The 21,748-nt window shown below is 51.2% G+C and overlaps 3 long non-coding RNA genes across 4 annotated transcripts; all 3 read left to right on the plus strand.

Moving 5' to 3' along the window:
- The first annotated feature begins 579 nt into the window (after nucleotides 1–579).
- On the plus strand, nucleotides 580–5,703 carry LOC120384718. Of its 2 annotated transcripts, XR_005589057.1 has the most exons (6): nucleotides 580–618; nucleotides 1,963–2,326; nucleotides 2,697–2,816; nucleotides 3,062–3,873; nucleotides 4,214–4,495; nucleotides 5,647–5,703. It is a non-coding gene; the product is annotated as an uncharacterized LOC120384718 (long non-coding RNA). The 2 variants fall into 2 exon arrangements; XR_005589058.1 differs by lacking the exons at nucleotides 4,214–4,495; nucleotides 5,647–5,703 and adding an exon at nucleotides 4,006–4,163.
- An 8,853-nt stretch (nucleotides 5,704–14,556) lies between these two features.
- On the plus strand, nucleotides 14,557–16,599 carry LOC120384717. Its single transcript, XR_005589056.1, has 3 exons — nucleotides 14,557–14,993; nucleotides 15,292–16,147; nucleotides 16,458–16,599. It is a non-coding gene; the product is annotated as an uncharacterized LOC120384717 (long non-coding RNA).
- A 1,953-nt stretch (nucleotides 16,600–18,552) lies between these two features.
- LOC120384719 lies at nucleotides 18,553–19,215 on the plus strand. Its single transcript, XR_005589059.1, has 2 exons — nucleotides 18,553–18,815; nucleotides 19,114–19,215. It is a non-coding gene; the product is annotated as an uncharacterized LOC120384719 (long non-coding RNA).
- The last annotated feature ends 2,533 nt before the right edge of the window (nucleotides 19,216–21,748 follow it).

Consider the following 21,748-nt stretch of genomic DNA (forward strand, 5'->3'; position numbering starts at 1 on the left):
CCCAGCTCACCCACAACCTGCGCCTCCATCCATGTCTCCACCTGTAGGGACTGCTCAGCGCCCCTTCCTCCCCAACAGCCCCCCCCCAGTTCATTTCCCCCATCCATTGGGCCCCTCATTCCCCTTTTTTCCTCCCTCCCGCCGCAACCTGCACCCCACTCTGTCCCTAGATCTGTGGGCCCCCCAGTGCCCTTTTCTCCTTTGTCCAACATTCCCCAACCTGCACCCCCATTCCTCCCTCCACCCATGGGGCCCCTCAGCCCTTCTCTCTCCTTCCTGCCCAACACTCACCCTTCATAGCACACGGGCAGGCGATCTAGGGGACGAAACCCGTGGGGAGCAGTGGATTGTAGAGTGGAGCGGTGACTGATAGTGTGGGCTCAGTCTCTGTTCCTCGACTGGGGCGGCTGGAGATGGGATGGGAGAGGGAGGCAGGGATGAGGGTGTTAATAGAGCTCTGTGTAGTGATAGTTCCTGCTTGTCTTTATTAGTTTGCAGAGGAATTGTCCAGGAGCTGGAGCCGGAGGAGAAACTGGAAGAAGTGAACCTGAGCAGCCTGGATATCCTTGTAAGCAGAGATGAAGAGTCCTCAGCTTTCTGCCTTCTCCATGACTGGCTGTGAGTGAACAATTATGGCTTCTATCCCTCATCCGTACCACTCAAAGTTTTCTTCAGAGGCTGTGAGCCTCCTTGTTGGCCATGGGGCTCTGTGGGATTACGACCAAGGGAAGGGACAACAGTCTCCTCTGCTCAGTGACTGTCTTGCATGTAGGTGCGACAGGCTGCTTAACATATGAACGTAAGAATGGCCAGACGGGGTCAGATCAAAGGTCCATCTAGCCTAGTATCCTGTCTACCGACAGTGGCTAATGTCAGGTGCCCCAGACGGAATGAACAGAACAGGGAATTACCAAGTGATCCATCCACTGTCACCCATTCCCAGCTCCTGGCAAACAGAGGCCAGGGACACGATCCCTGCTCATCGTGACTCATAGCCGTTGATGGACTCATCCTCCATGAATTGACAGTAACTCTCCACTTAACATCCTCTCGCTTAACATTGTTTCAATCTTAGGTCCCTGGTCAATTACAGAACATGCTGTATTTAAAGTTGTGCAATGCTTCGCTATAACGGCGTTTGGCTGCCTGCTTTGTCCACAGTCGGCAGCCCCCCATCAGCTCTCCTATGCCCTCCCACCCCAGCACTTCCCGCCCGCCAGCAGACCCCGCGGATCAGTGCCTTCCCCCACGGCCTCCTGCCTGTGGCAATCAGCCGGCTTGTGGCGTCTGGGGACGGGGAGTGAAGACTCGTTGTGCAGGCTCCGCCTCCCTCCCCTGCTTCCAAACGCCGGAAGCCAGCTGATGGCTGCGGGCAGGAGCGAGGATCCGGTGTGTGAAGTAAAGGGGAAGGAGGGGGGAAGAAGAGGCAGGTTAAGGGTGGGGACTTGGGGGAAGAGGCGGCCGAGGGTTGAGGCCCCCGACCCTGGTGCTTGCAGAGAGGGGAAGCTCCCGCTGCTCCTGTGCAACGTGCTTCTGCTAGCCTACAGCACCTTCAGCCTCCTTGCCTGCCTCATTGTCACCAGTGCCAGTGGGCTGTGCCCGTGTGGGGTAAGGCGGGGGCACTCCCCAACTATAGTACTGTCCTGTATGGCAAAAAATAATTCCCTACAGCATAACCCCCCATTTACATTCATGCTTATGGGGAAATTTCACTTAAAGTCGCATTTTTCAAGAACGTAACGAGAACGTTAAGTGAGGAGTTACTGTACCTAGTTCTTACTTGAACCCCATTATAGTCTTAGCTTTCACAGCATTCTCTGGCCAGGAGCTCCAAAGGCTGAGTGTGCGTTGCGTGCTTTTTAATTGTATCTATAAAGGTGTAATGGGAGATGGGAGAAATCAGAATCTGCAGTGTTGTGTAGGTTCTTCAAGTTCTGTTTTTCCCTCTTGTGTTGTGCTTAGTACCACGGAGAAAGAAGTGAAGGGTAAGAGCCCACCCCAACTGTGAGATGGAAGGCACCCAAGAGCCGTGAGACAGTGAGCGTTGTTGATTCCAGGCTATGCAGATGCCATGAAGCTGGGAGTGGAGCAGACGTCACCATCAGTGAGATAAGTGTCTGGTTTCGTGAGGACTCTTGTAACGGTCCACCTGCCTCCAGGCCAGCACTTGTCGTTAGCTGGGGCTGAGTTTGTAGGAAAAGGTTCCTGAATAGCTGTAGTTACGAGGGAGACAAGGTCCCCATTTTCAGGGGCTGGTCATTTCTCTGTCCACAAGCAGTGTGTTCTCTGCAGCAGAAGGTTGGATCCAGGGGGATGACTCCAGCTGGTGAGTTCCTTGACTTCCTCCCACGTTTTTCTCCCTGTCTCTCTCTCCTCTAATGTGTTGGCCAACACATTCTGTCCGTCTGTCTGTCTCTGTCCTTGCCTCTCCTTGTCCTGTCTCCTTTCGTAGGACATGGGTAGGTGCGGTAGCTGTGCGTCCCCACAGGCTAGGTCTTGGGAGCGGTGAACAAGTAGGAGAGGACCAAAATCACACAGGGTGGTGGGCACTAGAGTGCAGCGGTGACTGTGGGTGTTGACGGAGTCTCTGCTCTAGTGGGGCTGATGTGGGAGGCAGGGATGAGGGCAAGATTTCATGCACCGGTTGAATTTTGTGTAGTGATGGCTTTTTCTTGGGTTACGTCCTGCATTTGCAGAGGAATCATCCAGGAGCAGCAGCCGGAGGAGAAATTGGCGGAAGTGGACCTGAGCCGCCTGGAAATCCTTCTAAGCAGACATGAACAGTCTTCAGCTTTCTGCCTCCCACGTAACTGCCTGTGAGTAAGAGGTCAGGGCTTGGAATTCCTCATCTGTACTCACTGCAATTTTCTTCACACTCTGTTTGATTCCTCATTGTCATTCCAAGGGTTGCTTTCTACTTGTAGTCCTAAAGGTGTGATGGGATGAGGGTTCAGGGCAGAGCCTCACTGTGTGGGAGAGGCGAAAAGTAGAGCCTCCCCAACATTGCCCACTGAGAAGGTAACTTATTTGTTTTTCCCCTGGTGCTGGGTTTAATACCAAGGGAAAAGAAGTCGCGTGTCACTGTCTACTGCCTTCATGTCATGGAAAGCGAGCGAGAGCGATGGGACCTCAAGAACTACTGATGCCAAGGAAAAGCCGTCCTACTGGGAGTGGAACAGTCACCACTCTCAATGAGATAAGTGTCTGTTTTGGTGATTGCTCTGCTCCCGGCCCACCTTGCTCCTGGTAGGGACGCTCCATTTGCTGGGGCTGTGTTTGTAAGAAAGTGTTTTTGACTAGCTGTGTTTATGAGGGAGACAAGGTCCCCATTTTCAGAGGCTGCTCAGTTCTCTGGCCAGTAGCAGTGTGTCCTCTGCATCAGAAGGTGAGATCCAGGGGATGACTCCAGGTGACGAGTTGCTTCCCTTCCTCCCATGTTTCTCTCTCTGTCTGTCTCTTCTCTAGTATGTTGGCCAACACTCTCTTTCTCTCTCTCTGTCTCTGTCCTTGCCTCTCCTTCTCCCTTCTCCCTTCATAGCACACGGGCAGGAGTGCTAGGTGTGCATCCCCACAGGCTAGGTCTTGGGAGCTATGAACAAGTAGGAGGGGATGAAAATCATGCTGGACAGTGGGTGCGAGAGTGGAGCGGTGACTCAGTGTTTACTCGGTCTGTATTCACTGAGTGGATTTTACGCACCAATAGAGCTGTATGTAGTGATGTCTCATGCTTGGCTTTTGCAGCTGCGCTTCTAGAGGAATCATGGAGGAGCAGCAGCCGAAGGAGAAGGTGGCAGACGTGGACTTGAGCAGCTTGGACATTGTTCTAAGCAGAGATTAACAGTCCTCAGCTTTCTGCCTTGCACATAACTGGCTGTGAGTAAGCGATACTATATTCAAAGCACTGAACTCCTCACTTAAAGTCGCCCCGGTTAATGTTGTAACGTTGCTACGTTGCTGATCAATTAGGGAACATGCTTATTTAACATTGCGCAATGCTCCCTGTAGTGAGTCGGTGTGGCTCCCCTCCTGCCCAGCAGAGGGAGTGCCCTCGCAGACACCTAAGTGGGTGGAGCCACCACCACCTGTCCCCGCCCCCTGGAAAGTCAAGGGGCGGGACAGGAAGTAGAAAAGCTGGCCGCCAGAGCTCCGTCAGAGCCCAGCCGCCGCAGGGAGCAGATGTGCCGTCGGGAGCTCCTGACTGGGAACTTTCCAGGGCCTGAGGCAGCTGTCCTGTTTGGCCGGAGCTTCCTCGCGCCGGCTACGAAGAGGAACCACCGGAGCTTCCCTGGGCCCGGTACTGGAGGAGCCGCCGGAACTCCCCCGCGCCCACTACGAAGAGGAGCCGTCGGAGCCTCCCCGTCCCTGCTGTTACACGGAGGAGCCGCCCGAGCACGCCTGGCCGGACTTCCCCGAGGAGCTGCCGGACCTGCCACCAAGCCCTGGCCTTGAGGAGCCTATGCTGATTGACTGGCCTGGACCCGGTGCCCTGGACGAGGTAAGCCCTGAGGGGGAAAGTGGAAGTAGCCCGGGGGTAGCCGACCCTTGTCAGGCTGCAGACGCAGAGGTCCCGATGTCAGTGTGTTGCGGTCAGGACACCACTGACCAGCAGTGGTGACAGCTGCTGCTAGGGCCCCGGGCTAGGACACAGTGGAGTGGGTGGGCCTGTGTCCCCCCTGCCACCCCACTCACGGGTGGCAGTTTTCCCCCTCACCCAATGCTCCGGTCTAGGGACCTGGGCCTATATGACTACCGTTTGTTTGCTGCTGAGCCCCTGCACCCGAGGGCCTGAGCTCCTTGTGCTGGTTGCTGCTGAGCCCCTGCACCCGAGGGCCTGAGCTCCTTGTGCTGGTTGCTGCTGAGCCCCTGCAACCGAGGGCCTGAGCTTCCTAGCCCTGTTTACTGTTGCTCAGCCGGTTCCACAGAAGACGTGGAGTGAGTCGGCGTGGCTCCCCTCCTGCCCTCAGGAGGGTTGAGCCCCGGCGCAATAGATTACACTCCCTTATTATGTTGCTTGGCAGCTGCCTGGTTTATCCAGTCCTTGCAGGAAGAGCAGCCCGTTTCAGCTAGCTGGTGGGGGCTTGGAACCAGGGTGGACGGGCAGCCCCCCATCAGCTCCCCGCCCCCCTAAGTTCCCTGTGCTCCGTTAACTGGGGCTGGGTTTGTAAGAAAAGGTTCCCAACTAGTAGTTATGAGGGAGACAAGGTCCCCATTTTCAGGGGCTGCTCAGTTCTCTGGCCAGGAGCAGTGTGTCCTCTGCAGCAGAAGGTTAGATCCAGGAGAATGGCTGCAGGTGGAGAGTTGCTTTCCTTCCTCCTGTGTTTCTCTGTTCTCTAGTACGTTGGCCAACACACACCCTCTCTATGCTGGCCTTTCCTTATGCTGTCTCCCTTCTTAGGACATGGGGAGGTGTGCTAGGTGTGCATCCCCACAGGTTAGGTCTTGGAAGCCCTGGAGGAGTAGGAGGGGACGAAAACCATGTTGGGCAGTAGGTGCTAAAGTGGAGCGGTGACTGTTGGTGTTAACTCGGTCTCTGTTCGTCGAGTGGGGCTGATGTAGATGGGATGGAAGAGGGAGGCAGGGATGAGGCCAAGATTTCAAGCACCAATAGAGCTGTGTGTAGTTATGGCTCATGCTTGGCTTTTGCAGCTGCGCTTGCAGAGGAATTGTCCAGGAGCCCCAGCCCAAGGAGAAACTGGCAGAAGTGGATCTGAGCAGCTTGGACATCCTTCTAAGGAGACATGAACAGTCCTCAGCTTTCTGCCTTCTGAAGAACTGCCTGTGAGTAAGTGGTCAGTGCTTTCAATTCCTTATCTGTACTTGCTGTAGTTTTCTTCACAGGCCATGTGCTTCCTCGTTGGGTACCGGGCACAGTGGTATTAAGGCTGGGGAAGGGACAGGAGTCTCCTGAGCAAAGTGACCATTTTGGGTGCAGTTACAATGGGTCCCTTCTAGTTGCAGGTGTAAAGTAGTAACGGGAGATGGTTTGAGGGCGGAGCTGTGGGATACAGGAGATTTGAAATGAAGAGACTATGCGACATTGCAGACCGAGATGCTATTTTTTTTTTTTTTTTTTGCTTTTTCTCCCCTCTGCTGGGTTTAGTACCAAGGAAAAAGAAGTCACACGTCGGAGTCTACTGCCTCATGCGATGGCAAGTGAGTGAGAGCAGCGAGCCTGTGAGCATTGTTCAGGCCAGGCAAGAGCCGTACATCTGGGAGCTGAGGAGATGCTACTGTCAGTGAGATAAGTGTCTGTTTTGCTGAGGGTTCTGCTCACGGCTGATCTGACTCCAGGTAGAGACACCCTGTTAGCTGGGGCTGGGTTTGTAAGAAAAGGTTCCTGACTAGCTGTGGATACGAGGGAGACAAGGTCCCCGTTTTCAGGGGCTGCTCATTTTTCTATCCACAAGCAGTATGTCCTCCGCAAGAGAAGGTTGGATCCAGGGGGATGCCTCGAGCTGGCGAGTTCCTTCCCCTCCTCCTGCGTTTCTCTCCTTCCCTCCCTCTCTCTTTTCTGTACTGTGTTGGCCAACACACACTCTCTTTCCCTCTGTCTGTGTCCTTGCCTCTCCCTGTGCTTTCTCCCTTTATAGGACACGGGTAGGTGTGGATCCCCATAGGCTAGGTCTCGGGAGCCAGGAAGAAGTAGGAGGGGATGAAAATTATGTGGGGTCGTGGGTGCGAGAGTGGAGGCAGGTATTGTAAAATATCTAGCACGGTAGCATGTTGGATAGTGCTGGCTCTTCCATAGGTGGTTTGCTGTTCTTGCAGAGGCCCGCTCAAGGCCAATGGAGCCGCCCCAGGCAGAGGAGAAGCATCTGGAGGAACCGGACCTGCACAATCTAGATGGTTTTTCACTTGACAGTGGAGCTAAGGAGTGCTCTCGTGATATTCGAGGAGCAGGTGTGTGTTTTTGTGAAATCTCTCTCTATCCAGTATCTGCTGTGATAGACCCAGGCCAGTTGGGAACAGCAGAGTAGTAGAAGGGAGATAAACCTGTCACTGGATAAGTAGTTTTCTGTTCACTGAGTGACCAGAGCAGGGGCTGCTCCAGGCTAATGAGAACACCTGACTCCAATTAACCTGCTAAGACTCAGGTGAGGCTGTTAAGCATGTGACTCTAATTAAGCAATCGGTGTTTGGAATCCCTCATCTGTACTGGCTTCAGTTTTGTTCAGAGGCTGTGAATTTCCTCGTTGAACACGGTGCTCTGTGGGTTTAGTACCAAGGGAAAAGAAGTGGAGGGTCAGAGTCTGCTCCCCTCATGCGATGGAAAGCAAGTAAGAGCGGGGAGACAGCGAACATTACTGATGCCAGGCAAGAGCCGTCCAGCTTGGAGCCGAGTAGCCGTCACTGTCAGTGAGATAAGTGTCTTGTTAGGTGAGGGCTCTGCTCACTTCTCACTTGGCTTCAGGTACGGATGCCCAGTTAGCTACGGCTCGGTGTGTAACAAAATGAGCTGTGGATATGTGGGAGACAAGGTCCCCATTTTCAGCATCAGCTCATTTCTTCGTTCACAAGCGGTGTGTCCTCTGCAGAAAAGCTTGGATCCAGGAGGATGATTCCAGGTGAGGAGTTGCTTGCCTTCCTCCCGTGGTAATCTCTCTGTCTCTCTCTCTCTCTCTTTTCTCTGTGTGTTGGCCAACACACTCTCTCTAAATCTGTCCTTGCCTCATTTTTGCGTTGTCTTGCTTCATGGCACATGGGCAGGTGTGCTCCCCACAGGCTTGGGTCTCAGGAGTAATGAAGAAGTAGGAGGAGACAAAAATTATGTGGGGTAGAAGGGATGAGAGTGGATTGGAGACTGTCGGTTTTGAGTCGATCTGTGTTCATCAGGTGGGGCTGATGTAAATGGAATGGCAGAGGAGCGAGAGATGAGGGCAAGATTTCACACACCTTCACAACTGTGTAATGCTGGATCATGCATGGCTTTTGCAGCTGCGCTGGTACAGGAATTGTCCAGGAACCCTACCCGGAGGAGAGACTCTCAGAAGTGAACCTGATCAGCCTGAACATTCTTCTAAGCAGACATGAACAGTCCTCAGCTTTCTCCCTCCTGCATAAATGGCTGTGAGTAAGCGCTGTACTTTTATTCACAGGCCGTGTGCTGCCTCGTTGGGTACAAGGCTCTGTGGGATTAAGGTTAGGGAGTGGCCAGAGTCTCCTTGGGTGCCGTTACAATGGGTATCTTCGACTTGCAGATGTAAAGCAGTAATGGGAGATGGGTTGAGGGTGAAGCCCTGGGATACGGGAGATGGGAAATGAAGAGACTATGCGACATTGCAGATGGAGATGCTATTTTTTTTTTTTTGTTTTTCCCTCCTCTGCTGGATTTGATACCAAAGGAAAAGAAGTCATTTGCCAGTCTACTGCCCTCATGTGATGGAAAGCGAGCGAGAGCGATGAGACCCGTGAGCATGTTGATGCCACGCAAAAGCCGTCCATCTGGCAGCAGAAGAGCCGTCGCTGTCAGTGAGATAAGTGTCTGTTTTGGTGAGGGCTCTGCTCATGGCCCACATTGATGCTGGTAGGGATGCCCCGTTAGCTAGGGCTGGGTTTGTAAGAAAAGGTTCCTGACTAGCTGTGATTGTAAGAGAGACAAGGTTCCCAATTTCAGGGGCTGATGATTCCTCTGGTCAGGAGCAGTGTGACCTACGCAGCAGAAGGTAGCATCTAGAGGATGACTCCAGGTGTCGAGTTACTTGCCTTCCTCCCATGTTTCTCTGTCTTCTCTATTGTGTTGGCCAACACTCTCGCTCTTTCATTCTCCCTTCCTTGCCTTTCCTGGTGCTGTCTCCCTACGTAGGATGCGGGAAAAGGGTGCTAGGTGTGCATCCGCACAGTCTACGTCTTTGGGACCCATGAAAAATTAGGAGGGTATGAAAACCATGCGTATTAGTGGGTGCCACAGTGGAGCAGTGCCTGTGGGTGTTGACTTGGTCTTTAATCATCGCCTGGGGCTGATGTAGACCAAATGAGAGAGGGAGGCAGAGATTAGGGCAAGATTTCACATACCTTCAGAGCTTTGTGTAATGCTGACTCATCCTTGGCTTTTGCAACTGCACTGGCAGAGGAATTGTCCAGGAGCGCTGTCTGGAGGAGAGACTCTCAAAAGTGGACCTGAACATCCTTCTAAGCAGACATGAACAGTCCTCAGCTTTCTGCCTCCTGCATAACTGGCTGTGAGTAAGCGGTCGGTGCCAGTGGAATACCTCATCTATACTCGGTGTAGTATTCTTCACAGGCCGTGTGTCTCCTTGTTGGGTGCGGGGCTCTGTGGTATTAAGGCTGGGGAGGGGCCAGAGTCTGCTACGCAGAGTGACTATGTCGGGTGCTGTTGCAAGGGCTGCTTTTTGGTTGTAATGCTAAAGGTGTAATGGGAAGAGTGTTGAGGGCGGAGCTCCCCCATGTGGGAGAGGGGAAAAGAAGAGCCAATGTGACATTTGCCTACTGAGATGGTAACTTGCTTGTTTTTCTCCTTGTGCGGGGTTTAGTACCAAGGGAAAAGAAGTCACGTATCAGTCTACTGTCCTCATGCGAAGGAAAGCGAGACCGACGAGACCGCGATCATTGTCGAAATCGGGCATTAGCTGTACATCTGGGAGCGGAGCAGTCATGGCTGTCAGTGAGATAAATGTCTGGTTTGGTGAGGGATCTGCTCATGGCCCACCTGGCTCCAGGTAGGGATGCCCCATTAGCTGGGGCTGGGTTTGTAAGAAAAGATTCCTGACTAGCTGCTGTTATGAGGGAGACAAGGTCCCCATTTTCAGGGGCTGGTTATTGGTCTGTTGACAAGCAGTGTGTCCTTGGCAGCAGAAGGTTGGATCCAGGGGGGTGAATCCAGCTGGTGAGTTTCTTGCCTTGCTCTTTCTCTCTCTCTTCTCTAGTGTGTTGGCCAACACTTTTTCTCTCTCTGTCTATGTCCTTGCATCTCCTTGTGCTGTCTCCCCTCATAGCACACGGGCAGGTGTGTTACGTGTGTATCCCCACAGGCGAGGTCTCGGGAGCTATGAACAAGTAAGAGGGGATGAAAATCATGCAGAGTAGTGGGCACTAGAGTGTAGTGTAGACTGTCGATGTTGACTTGGTTACTGTTCATCAAGTGGGGCTGATGTAGATGGGATGGGAGAGGGAGGCGGGCATGAGGGCAAGATTAAATGCACTAATAGAGCTCTGTGTAGTGATGATGGTACTTACTTGACTTTATTAGTTTGCAGAGGAATCATCCAGGAGCCCTCGCCGGACGAGAATATGCAGAAGTGGACCTCAGCAGCCTGGACATCCTTTTAAGGAGACATGAATATTCCTCATCTTTAAATAAAGTTATCACTGGAAAAGAGTGAAGATCCTTTCATGGATTGAGAACTGTTTAAAAGACAGGGAACAAAGGGTAGGAATTAATGGTAAATTTTCAGAATGGAGAGGGGTAACTAGTTGTGTTCCCCAAGGGTCAATGCTAGGACAAATCCTATTCAATTTATTCATAAATAATCTGGAGAAAGGTGAGGTGGCAAAGATTGCAGATGATACTAAATTGCTCAAGATAGTTTATGGGAACTTTTTGAAGTTCTTCACAGTGTTCATTGGATTTAACTAAGTGATTGGGCAACAAAATGGCAAATGAAATTTCATGTGGATAAATGTGAAGTAATGCACATTGGAAAAAACAACCCCAACTATACATAAAATATGATGGGGGCTAATTTAGCTACAACTAATCAGGAAAGAGATCTTAGGGTCATCGTGGATAGTTTTCCGAAGATGTCCACGCAGTGTGCAGCGGCAGTCAAAAAAAGCAAACAGGATGTTTGGAATCATGAAAAGAGGAATAGAGAATATCTTACTGTCCTTATATAAATCCATGGTACTCCACATCTGTACCCAGTATTCAAGATGTGGGTCTCCTCATCTCAAAAAAGATATACTGGCATTAGAAAAGGTTCAGAGACGGGCAACTAAAATGATTAGGGGTTCAGAATGGATCCCATATGAGGAGAGATTAAAGAGGCTAGGACTTTACATCTTGGAAAAGAGGAGATTAAGGGGGCATATGATAGAGGTATATAAAATCACGAGAGGTGTGGAAAAAGTGAATAAGGAAAAATAAGTTTACTTCCTATAATATAAGAACTAGGGGCCACCAAATGAAATTAATGGGCAGCAGGTTTAAAATAAATAAAAGGAAGTTCTTCTTCACGCAGTGCACAGTCAACCTGTGGAACTTGTGAAGGCCAGGACTATAACAGGGAACTGTTATAAAGAGAACTGGATAAATTCGTAGAGATTAGGTCCATTAATGGCTATTAGCCAGGATGAGTAAGGAATGATGTCCCTAGCCTCTGTTTTTCAGAGGGTGGAGATGGATGGCAGGAGAGAGATCACTTGATCATTACCCGTTGGGTTAATTCCCTCTGGGGCACCTGGCAATGGCCAGGATACTGGGCTGGATGGATCTTTTGGTCTGAGCCAGTTTGGCCATTCTTATGTTTTTATGGGTGCCTTCCAATTGCAATTGTAAAGTAGTAAAGGGAGATGGGTTGAGGGCTGGGATACGGGAGACGTGAAATGAAGAGACTACGTGACATTGCAGTTGGAGATGCTAACTTTTTTTTGTTTCCCTCCCTCTGTTGAGATTAGTACCAAGGAAAAAGAAGTCACGGTCAGAGTCTACTGTCCTCATGCGATGGAAAGTGAGCGAGAGCGACGAGACCACGAGCATTGTCAAAAATCAAGCATTAGGCATGCATCTGGGAGCGGAGCAGCTACTGCTGTCAGTGAGATAGGTGTCTGTTCTGGTGAGAGCTCTGCTCACGGCCCACCTGTCTCCAGGTAGGGACGTCTTGTTAGTTGGGCCTGGGTTTGTAACAAAATGTTCATGACTAGCTGTGGTTATGAGGTAGACTGGGTCCCCATTTTCAGGGTCTGCTCATTTCTCTGCTGACAAGCGATGTGTCCTCTGCAGAAAAGGTAGGTTCCAGGTGGCGAGTTGCTTGCCTTCCTCCCGTGTTTCTCTCTCTCTCTCTTCTCTAGTGTTGGCCAACACACGCTGTCAGTCTGTCCTTGCCTCTTTTTCTGCTGTTTCACTTCATTGCACACAGGCAGGTGAGTTAGCTGTGTATCCCCAGAGGCCAGGTCTCGGGAAGCATGGCGAAGTAGGAGAGGACGAAAATAATGCAGGGAAGTGGGTGTGAGAGTGGAGGCAGGTACTGGAAGGTCTTGTGCACCTGTAGTGTTTTTGGCAGTGATGGCTCTTCCATAGGTGGTTTGCTGCTCTTGCAGAGGGCAGCAGAGCATCTGCAGGAAGTGGACCTGCACAATCTAGCTGTTTCGCTTTGCAGTGGAGCCGAGGAGCGCTCTTGTAATGTTGGAGGAGTAGGTGCGTATTTTTGTGAAATGATATTTCTCTATCCAGTATCTGCAGAGTGAGGTGCCTCGTGGAGAGCAGAGAGATGCTTCTCCTATCCATGGGATGGGTCCTGGGGAAGGTCCAGCTCTGCCTGTGGCTGGCAGTGGTCTGGGATTGTCCCTTTCCTGGAGGGCTGTAGCTCCTTAGGAGTGGTGAGTATTTTAGGCCCTGGGTAAGCTGAAGAAGAATAAAGGAGGGAGCAGCAGCCAGTGATGTGTGTCTCCGTTGTTCTTCCATGCACAAGTGGTGACCTAGCTTACAAGTGTTCGTTCTCTCTCTCTCTCTCTCTCTCTTTTCAGTCATACTGAGATTGGTCAGATGAGAGATCGGCCAACCTGTGGCAGAGACCAAGGAAGGAACAGCCACCCGGAGCCCATCCCTAGGGATGGAAGCCGGACAATGATCTGCAGAGTAAGAGCAAATGGAAACTTGCTGAAGTTCAGTATTGAGGGAGGGCTGCAAATACTCTTGTCAGTGGAGAGAATTTGTGAGTATGGGGAGAGCCCCTGAGGAAAGACCTCAGCATCTCACAGGGGCACGATAAGCTCGGGGGAATCCTTTGTGCCCTCTCAAGGAATTGTCAGGTGCTATGGAATCTTCCCAAAGTGTGATAACTCTTTGTGGAGAGCCAGGAAGGTGACTACAGGTGCTGAGTTTGCCTCCTTCCTGTACGTGTATCTCTGCTCTCATAGTTGGCCAACATGTGTGTGCGCTCTCTTTCTGTCTCTCTCCTTGTCTCCTTGCATAGAACATGGGCAATGGTGGATGCTCACAGTCTAGGGCTGGAGAGCCTGCATCCCACTGGGGCATTGGGAGGGGGAAGAGATGGGTACTAGATCCTCCATTGGTAGTGGTGGGGGTGAGTGTCAGAGTTGACTCTGACTCTGTTCATCAAGTGGGGCTGATGTACGGTGGGTGGGAGAGGGAGGGCGGCATCTCACACACCAATAGAACTTTGGGCAGTGATGGCCCCTGTGACGGGTTGGATCACAGACACCCCCCTGGGAGCTGCCAACTAATGTGCCAAGTTACCTCTGCCCCTGGTTTCCCTGCTAGCTCAGGACTCTAGCACCCTCTCTTGCTGAGCCAGATACTCCCATCTGCTCCAACATAGACCCAGGGTCTGAATTACTTGCCCCAAAGCTGCAGGTTTACCTGAAAACAGCTCACAGAAGTGTGCTTGTCTTTAGCACTCAGATGCCCAGCTCCCAATGGTGTACAAACACAAATAAATCCATTTTACCCTGCATAAAGCTTATACGGAGTAAACTCATAAATTGTTCATCCTCTGTAACACTGATAGAGATGCACAGCTGTTTGCCCCCCCTCCAGGTTAACTCTGGGTTAATTGATAAAATCACTTTTTACTTATTAATACGGAAAGTAGGATTTAAGTGGTTCCAAATAGTAACAGACAGAACAAAGTGAGTCACCAAGCGAATTAAAAAGCACAAATCTATGTCTAATCAAACTGAACACAGATAATCTCACCCTCAGAGATGCTTCAGTAAGTTTTTTCCTCAGACTGGACCCCATCCAGGCTTGGGCACAATTCTTTCCCTGGTACAGCTCTTGTTCCAGCTCAGGTGGTAGCTAGGGGATTCTTCATGACTCCATGGAGCTATAAAGGTGTAATGGGAGATGGGAGAACAACCACGTACACAACACTGCAGATTCCGATGATAACTTCTGTTTTTCCCTCTTCTGTTATGCTTAGTACCATGGAGAAAGAAGTGAAGGGTAAGAGCCCACCCCCGTTGTGAGATGGAAAGCACCAAGAGCCGGGAGACCACAAGTGTTGTCGATGCCAGCCTATGGCGATGCCGTCCATCTGGGAGTGGAGCAGCCGTCACCATCAGTGAGATAAGTGTCTGGTTTGGGGAGGACTCCGGTAACGGCCCATCTGCCTCCAGGCTGAGACTTGTCGTTAGCTGGGGCTCGGTTTGTAGGAAAAGATTCCTGACCTGCTGTAGTTACAAGGGAGACAAGGTCCCCATTTTCGGGGGCTGGTCTTTTCGCTGTCCACAAACAGTGTGTCCTACGCAGCAGAAGGTTGAATGCAGGAGGATGACTCCAGCTGTTGAGTTTCTTGACTCAATCCCACATTTTTCTCTCTCTCTCTCCTCTAATGTGTTGGCCAACACACACTGTCTGTCTGTCTGTCTCTCTCTTTTTCTCTGTCCTTGCCTCTGCTTGTGCTGTCTTCCTTCGTAGGACACGGGCAGGTGTGTTAGGTGTGCATCCCCACAGGCTAGGTCTTGTGAGCTATGAACAAGTAGGGGACCGAAAAGATGCAGGACAGTGGGCGCTAGAGTGGAGCGGTGACTGTGGGTGTTGACTGAGTCTCTGCTCTAGTGGGGCTGATGTGGATGGGATGGGAGAGGGAGGCAGGGATGAGGGCAAGATTTCACGCATCAATTGTATTTTGTGTAGCGATGGCTCTTGCTTGGCTTATTTGCTTCACTTGCAGAGAAATCATCGGGGAGCAGCAGCAGGAGGAGAAACTAGCAGACGCGGACCTGGGCAGCCTGGACATCCTTCAAAGCACAGATTAACAGTCCTCAGCTTTCTGCCTTCCACATAACTGGCTGTGAGTAAGCGGTCGGTGCTTCGAATTCCTCGTCTGTTCTCGCTCCAGTTTTGTTCCTGGTCGGGTACATGGTTCTGTGGGGTTAAGAGGAGGGAAAGGCACAAGTCTCCTGTGCAGAGTGGCTGTTTTGAGTGTACGTGCAACAGGCTGCTTTCTAGTTGTGGTCCTGAAGGTGTAACGGAAGAAGGGTTATGGGTGGAGGTCTGGGGTGCGGTAAATGGGAGAAGAACTTATGTGATGTTGCCAACTGAGATGCTAACTCGTTTGTTTCTCCTCCACCCCCTTGTGCTGGGTTCAGGACCAAGAGAAAAGAAGTGGAGGGTCAGCGTCGGCTCATTTCACGTTACGGAAAGCGAGTGAGAGCGACGAGATTGCAAGCATTTTGGATGCCAGGCAAGAGCCGTCCAGCTGGGAGCGGAGCAGCCGCCACTGTCAATGAGATAAGTATCTGTTTTGGTGATTGCTCTGCTCACTGCCCACCTGAATCTAGATACAAATGCCCCATTAGCTGGGACTGGGTTTGTAACAAAATATTCCTGACTAGGTGTGGGTTCTGAAGGAGACAAGGTCCCCATTTTCAGGGGCTGCTCATTTCTTTGTTCACAAGCGCTGTGTCCTCTGCAGAAAAAGTTGGATCCAGGAGGTTGATTCCAGGTGGCGAGTTGCTTGCCTTCCTCCTGTGTTTTTTTTCTCTCTCCTCCAGTACGTTGGCCAACACACACCCTTTCTCTTTCTGTCCTTGCTTTTCCTTGTGCTGTCTCCCTTCGTACGACACGAGCACGTGTGCTCGGTGTGCATCCCCACAGGGTAGGTCTCGGGGGCCATGATGAAGTAGGAGGGGACGAAAATTGTGCAAGGCAGCGGGCGCGGGAGTGGAGGGGTGACTGTCAGTGTTAACTTGGTCTCTGTTCATCAAGTGGGGCAGATGTAGATGGGCTGGAAGAGGGAGGCAGGGATGAGGGCAAGATTTCAAGCATCAATAGAGATGTGTGTAGTGATGGCTCATGCTTGGCTTTTGCAAATACATATCCAAGAGGAATTTCCCAGGAGCCGTAGCCGGAGGAGAGGTTGGCAGATGTGGACATGAGGAAACTGAACATCCTTCTGAGCAGACACGAACAGTCCTCGGCTTTCTGCTTCCCACGTAACTGGCTGTGAGTTAGCTGTCGGTGCTTTGAATTCCTCATCTGTTCTTGCTGTACTTTTCTTCACATGCCATGTGCTTCCTCGTTGGGCATGAGGCTCTTTGGCATTAAGGTGGGGGAAGGGCCAAGAGTCTCCTGAGCAAAGTGACTATTTTGGGTTACAATGGGTCCCTTCTAGTTGCAGGTGTAAAGTAGTGATGGGAGATGGGTTGAGGGCAGAACCGTGGGATACAGGAGCTGTAAAATGAAGAGACTACGTGACATTGCAGACGGAGATGCTGTTTTCTTTTTTTGCTTTTCTCCTCTCTGCTGGGTTTAGTACCAAAGAAAAAGAAGTCACACGTCGGAGTCTACTGCCCTCATGCGATGGACAGTGAGTGAGAGCAGCGAGCCTGTGAGCGTTGTTCATGCCAGGCAAGAGCCGTCCATCTGGGAGCCGAGCAAAGGCCATTGTCACTGAGATAAGTGTCTGGTTCGGTGATTGCTCTGCTCACAGCTCCCCTCCTGGTAGGGACACCCCATTAGCAAGGTCTGGGTTTGTAAGAAAAGGTTCCTAACTAGTGGTTATGAAGGAGACAAGGTCCCCATTTTCAGGGACTGGTCATTTCTCTGGGCAGGAGGGGTGTGTCCTCTGCAGCAGAAGGTTCAATCCAGGGGGAAGACTCCAGCTCTTGAGTTTCTTGACTCCCTCCCATGTTTTTTCCCCTCTCTCTCTCTCTCTCCTCTAATGTGTTGGCCAACACACACTCTGTCTGTCTGTCTCTCTCTCTGTCTCTGTCCTTGCTTCTTCTTGTGCCGTCTCCCTTCATAGGACACGGATAGGAGTGCTAGGTGTGCATCCCAACAGGCTAGATCTCGGGAGCTATGAACCAATAGGAGGAGATGAAAATCATGCAGGGTATTGGGCGCTAGAGTGGAGCGGTGTCTGTGGATGTTGACTCAGTCTCTCTTCATCGAGTCGAGCGGATGTAGATGGGATGGGAGAGGGAGGCAGGGATGAGGGCTAGATTAAATGCACCAGTAGTGCTGTGTGTAGTGATGGTACTTACTTGACTTTATTAGTTTGCAGAGGAATCATCCAGGAGCCCTCACCGAACGAGAATATGCAGAAGTGGCCGTGAGCAGCCTGGACATCCTTCTAAGGAGACCTCAACAGTCCTCAGGTTTCTGCCTTCTGCCTAACTGGCTGTGAGTAAGCAGTGAGTGCTTGGAATTTTTGTACTCACTGTAATTTTCTTCATAGGCCATTTCCTTCCTTGTTTGGTATGGGGCACTGTGGGATTAAGGCTGGGGAAGAGACCAGAGTCATACTTGCCAACTTTCACTGGGTAGATAAGAACCCTGAATTCACAATATTCCAAAAATCAAGCTAATCCTATTTCAAATAAGGCCAAAACAAGCCAATTCCTAAGAACCCCAGCACTCAATGACTAGATCTCTCCTGGCGTGCAGTCTGGGAATGTGGTGGGTCCGCTGTGCACCCCTGACTCTCTCTCTCCCCCCTTTGCCCCTGCTTGCCGGAAGTAGCAAGCTACAACGAGCAATAAGCTACAGGCCAAAACCAAGCCCGATTTGTATGTTTTATTTTCCCCCTTGAGATTTGGTGTGTGTGACCAGAGTCTGCTGTGCAAAGTGACTATTTCGGGTGTCGTTGCAAGGGGTGCTTTCTACTTGCAGTCCTACCGGTGTAATGGGAATAGGGTTGAGGGCGGAGCCCCACTGTGTGCGGGAGGGGAAAATAAGAGCCTACCCAAAGTTGCTGACTGAAAGGGTAACTGATTTGTTTTTTCCCCTTGTGCTGGGTTTAGTAGCAAGAGAAAAGAAGTCACAGGCCAGAGTCTACTGCCCTCGTGCAATGGAAAGAGAGCAAGAGCGATGAGTCTGCAAGCGTTGTTGATGCGACGCAGAAGGCGTCCATCTGGGAGCGGAACCGCCACCACTCTCAATGAGATAAGTGTCTTCTTTGGTGATCGCTCTGTTCTTCAAGCCCATCTTGCTCCCGGTAGGGACGCCCCGTTAGCTGGGGCTGGGTTTGTAAGAAAAGGTTCCTGACTAGTTGTGGTTACAAGGGAGACGATGACCCCATTTTCAGGGGCTGCTCATGTCTCTGGCTAGGACCAGTGTGTCCTCCGCAGCATATTAGATCCAGGGGGATGACTCCAGCTGGTGAGTTTCTTGACTTCTCCCACGTTTTTCTCTCTCTCTCCTCTAATGTGTTGGCCAACACACACTCTGTCTGTCTGTCTCTCTCTCTCTCTCTCTCTCTGTCCTTGCCTCCTCTTGTGCTGTCTTCCTTCGTAGGACACGGGCAGGTGTGTTAGGTGTGCATCCCCACAGGCTAGGTCTTGTGAGCTATGAACAAGTAGGGGACCGAAAAGATGCAGGACAGTGGGCGCTAGAGTGGAGCGGTGACTGTGGGTGTTGACTGAGTCTCTGCTCTAGTGGGGCTGATGTGGATGGGATGGGAGAGGGAGGCAGGGATGAGGGCAAGATTTCACGCATCAATTGTATTTTGTGTAGCGATGGCTCTTGCTTGGCTTATTTGCTTCACTTGCAGAGAAATCATCGGGGAGCAGCAGCAGGAGGAGAAACTAGCAGACGCGGACCTGGGCAGCCTGGACATCCTTCAAAGCACAGATTAACAGTCCTCAGCTTTCTGCCTTCCACATAACTGGCTGTGAGTAAGCGGTCGGTGCTTCGAATTCCTCGTCTGTTCTCGCTCCAGTTTTGTTCCTGGTCGGGTACATGGTTCTGTGGGGTTAAGAGGAGGGAAAGGCACAAGTCTCCTGTGCAGAGTGGCTGTTTTGAGTGTACGTGCAACAGGCTGCTTTCTAGTTGTGGTCCTGAAGGTGTAACGGAAGAAGGGTTATGGGTGGAGGTCTGGGGTGCGGTAAATGGGAGAAGAACTTATGTGATGTTGCCAACTGAGATGCTAACTCGTTTGTTTCTCCTCCACCCCCTTGTGCTGGGTTCAGGACCAAGAGAAAAGAAGTGGAGGGTCAGCGTCGGCTCACCTCACGTTACGGAAAGCGAGTGAGAGCGACGAGATTGCAAGCATTTTGGATGCCAGGCAAGAGCCGTCCAGCTGGGAGCGGAGCAGCCGCCACTGTCAATGAGATAAGTATCTGTTTTGGTGATTGCTCTGCTCACTGCCCACCTGAATCTAGATACAAATGCCCCATTAGCTGGGACTGGGTTTGTAACAAAATATTCCTGACTAGGTGTGGGTTCTGAAGGAGACAAGGTCCCCATTTTCAGGGGCTGCTCATTTCTTTGTTCACAAGCGCTGTGTCCTCTGCAGAAAAAGTTGGATCCAGGAGGTTGATTCCAGGTGGCGAGTTGCTTGCCTTCCTCCTGTGTTTTTTTTTCTCTCTGCTCCAGTACGTTGGCCAACACACACCCTTTCTCTTTCTGTCCTTGCTTTTCCTTGTGCTGTCTCCCTTCGTACGACACGAGCACGTGTGCTCGGTGTGCATCCCCACAGGGTAGGTCTCGGGGGCCATGATGAAGTAGGAGGGGACGAAAATTGTGCAAGGCAGCGGGCGCGGGAGTGGAGGGGTGACTGTCAGTGTTAACTTGGTCTCTGTTCATCAAGTGGGGCAGATGTAGATGGGCTGGAAGAGGGAGGCAGGGATGAGGGCAAGATTTCAAGCATCAATAGAGATGTGTGTAGTGATGGCTCATGCTTGGCTTTTGCAAATACATTTCCAAGAGGAATTTCCCAGGAGCCGTAGCCGGAGGAGAGGTTGGCAGATGTGGACATGAGGAAACTGAACATCCTTCTGAGCAGACACGAACAGTCCTCGGCTTTCTGCTTCCCACGTAACTGGCTGTGAGTTAGCTGTCGGTGCTTTGAATTCCTCATCTGTTCTTGCTGTACTTTTCTTCACATGCCATGTGCTTCCTCGTTGGGCATGAGGCTCTTTGGCATTAAGGTGGGGGAAGGGCCAAGAGTCTCCTGAGCAAAGTGACTATTTTGGGTTACAATGGGTCCCTTCTAGTTGCAGGTGTAAAGTAGTGATGGGAGATGGGTTGAGGGCAGAACCGTGGGATACAGGAGCTGTAAAATGAAGAGACTACGTGACATTGCAGACGGAGATGCTGTTTTCTTTTTTTGCTTTTCTCCTCTCTGCTGGGTTTAGTACCAAAGAAAAAGAAGTCACACGTCGGAGTCTACTGCCCTCATGCGATGGACAGTGAGTGAGAGCAGCGAGCCTGTGAGCGTTGTTCATGCCAGGCAAGAGCCGTCCATCTGGGAGCCGAGCAAAGGCCATTGTCACTGAGATAAGTGTCTGGTTCGGTGATTGCTCTGCTCACAGCTCAGCTCCTGGTAGGGACACCCCATTAGCAAGGTCTGGGTTTGTAAGAAAAGGTTCCTAACTAGTGGTTATGAAGGAGACAAGGTCCCCATTTTCAGGGACTGGTCATTTCTCTGGGCAGGAGGGGTGTGTCCTCTGCAGCAGAAGGTTCAATCCAGGGGGAAGACTCCAGCTCTTGAGTTTCTTGACTCCCTCCCATGTTTTTTCCCCTCTCTCTCTCTCTCCTCTAATGTGTTGGCCAACACACACTCTGTCTGTCTGTCTCTCTCTCTGTCTCTGTCCTTGCTTCTTCTTGTGCCGTCTCCCTTCATAGGACACGGTTAGGAGTGCTAGGTGTGCATCCCAACAGGCTAGATCTCGGGAGCTATGAACCAATAGGAGGAGATGAAAATCATGCAGGGTATTGGGCGCTAGAGTGGAGCGGTGTCTGTGGATGTTGACTCAGTCTCTCTTCATCGAGTCGAGCGGATGTAGATGGGATGGGAGAGGGAGGCAGGGATGAGGGCAAGATTAAATGCACCAGTAGTGCTGTGTGTAGTGATGGTACTTACTTGACTTTATTAGTTTGCAGAGGAATCATCCAGGAGCCCTCACCGAACGAGAATATGCAGAAGTGGCCGTGAGCAGCCTGGACATCCTTCTAAGGAGACCTCAACAGTCCTCAGGTTTCTGCCTTCTGCCTAACTGGCTGTGAGTAAGCAGTGAGTGCTTGGAATTTTTGTACTCACTGTAATTTTCTTCATAGGCCATTTCCTTCCTTGTTTGGTATGGGGCACTGTGGGATTAAGGCTGGGGAAGAGACCAGAGTCATACTTGCCAACTTTCACTGGGTAGATAAGAACCCTGAATTCACAATATTCCAAAAATCAAGCTAATCCTATTTCAAATAAGGCCAAAACAAGCCAATTCCTAAGAACCCCAGCACTCAATGACTAGATATCTCCTGGCGTGCAGTCTGGGAATGTGGTGGGTCCGCTGTGCACCCTGACTCTCTCTCTCCCCCTTTGCCCCTGCTTGCCGGAAGTAGCAAGCTACGAGCAATAAGCTACAGGCCAAAACCAAGCCCGATTTGTATGTTTTATTTTCCCCCTTGAGATTTGGGGTGTGTGACCAGAGTCTGCTGTGCAAAGTGACTATTTCGGGTGTCGTTGCAAGGGGTGCTTTCTACTTGCAGTCCTACCGGTGTAATGGGAATAGGGTTGAGGGCGGAGCCCCACTGTGTCTTGGGAGGGGAAAATAAGAGCCTACCCAAAGTTGCTGACTGAAAGGGTAACTGATTTGTTTTTTCCCC

Source organism: Mauremys reevesii, linkage group 16 (genome assembly GCF_016161935.1).
Source record: "Mauremys reevesii isolate NIE-2019 linkage group 16, ASM1616193v1, whole genome shotgun sequence".
Taxonomy (NCBI): domain Eukaryota; kingdom Metazoa; phylum Chordata; order Testudines; family Geoemydidae; genus Mauremys; species Mauremys reevesii.